Source organism: Spinacia oleracea, chromosome 4 (genome assembly GCF_020520425.1).
Source record: "Spinacia oleracea cultivar Varoflay chromosome 4, BTI_SOV_V1, whole genome shotgun sequence".
NCBI classification, from domain to species: Eukaryota; Viridiplantae; Streptophyta; class Magnoliopsida; order Caryophyllales; family Amaranthaceae; genus Spinacia; species Spinacia oleracea.
The window spans coordinates 137552196-137553792 of record NC_079490.1 but is presented as its reverse complement, the minus strand read 5'-3'; the positions used below and the strand labels follow the sequence as shown (position 1 = coordinate 137553792).

Below are 1597 nucleotides of genomic sequence, written 5' to 3'. Positions count from 1 at the left end.
TGGTAAATCACGACCTCCTTTGTTTTTTGCGCTTCTCCAATGGTTAGTTGCCTTAAATTTTCTATTATTGTGAATTATTTGGGTTCAGGTTAACATTTACAAATAACAGATAAGTTATGGTAAATTCATGTTATGATTATTGTACTTATTCAAGTTGTGCTTTGAGATGTCTTTGGAGGCATGGTTGCCTGTAGTGGACTAATACGAGTACTTGCTATGTTCTTTCTGGTGATTAGATTATATCCTAGCAATCAATCATTGTAGTCTTCTTCTTTTTGTAAAGAGTTCTTTGCTTGAACAAAATTGTGATGGTCCTTTCTCTTTTAGTTTTTACTTTCTCCTCTATAAGTAGATGTTTTTAACTTACAGTATATTTGATATCTTTTTACCTTCTATAATGGTTCAGGTCAACGATACAGTTGGAACCCTAGCTAGAGGTAGGTACCATAAAGATGTAATTGCTGCTGTTATATTGGGTACTGGAATAAACGCAGCTTATGTCGAACGTGCTAGTGAAATTCACAAGTGGCATATTGGCATGGTCCTTTTCCCAAATCAGGGGAGATGGTGAGTCTTTTCTGCTATCCTTGATTCTTTGTTTCCCCCTCAACGTTCCAAATTTATCCTCTTCTTTTTCTGTCCTCTTTATTTCTCTCGTGACCCTCAAATCTGCGTATTCCTTTTATCTTACAAACTCTAAACAATATCCACATATTGTGACAGATATTTGAGAAAATGATATCAGGAATGTACTTGGGTGAGATTGTGCGAAGAGTCTTGTATAGGATGGCAGATGAGGCCAGCCTTTTTGGTGATACAGTCCCATCAAAATTGAAAACTCCATTCATCTTAAGGTGCATTTTCTATCTTATGTTAGGTTTAGTAATTACTAATTAGTATATTTGGTATCCTTTTTGACGATGATCTAGTGTGACTTAAGCTAGCTCAAGGAGATGGTTAATTACCTCAGTTCAGTCCTGCAGACGAACTGCCAAGCTAGTCTACCACCAGTAGACAATTGCACCGATATTGTCCCTACTGTTGCTGTAGAAGTTGATGTTGCTGCAGAAGTTGTTCTTGCTTCAGAAGCTGCTATTGTTGCTGCTACACCATCCCCAGTTGCTGCTGCTATACAATCCCCAATACGTTGTTGCTGCTACCATTCTACCAAAGCTCTTCCGCTACAATTTTTTTATTTTTTTTATTGATATTGGATTTTGTTTTTGCCGTACTTGTGTAGATCATTTATATTTTGTCAATGAATAATAGGATCTTGTTATTGAATGAACAATATTATTTTATTATTGAATGAAATTATTTTCAGAAAGATCGCGTGGATATCATTTCTATTTTATCTATTAAGATTTGGTTTACATATAGGACCTAGAATCGTAATATCCTATTTTAGGGACGCGTGTGCAACTATAATATAAAAAAAAAAGGGTAGAATATAGAACGGTTGTGTAAGGAAACTGCTTTCTATTTTTATATTAAACAGGAAGTATATAATACGCCTATGTACGCAAGGTGTTATGTATCTCAATATTTAACAGGAAGAATAGAGGATGGTTATGTACGGAAGGCGCGCATTATTATA

General features: G+C 35.3%; 1 long non-coding RNA gene across 2 annotated transcripts; it reads left to right on the top strand.

Annotated features, from left to right (window-relative positions):
• Positions 1-492: 492 nt before the first annotated feature.
• Positions 493-1268, top strand: LOC130471670 (uncharacterized). 2 transcript variants are annotated; one of them, XR_008932123.1, is made up of 3 exons: positions 493-567; positions 724-854; positions 941-1268. It is a non-coding gene; the product is annotated as an uncharacterized lncRNA (long non-coding RNA). The 2 variants fall into 2 exon arrangements; XR_008932124.1 differs by having other exon boundaries at positions 930-1268.
• Positions 1269-1597: the final 329 nt, after the last annotated feature.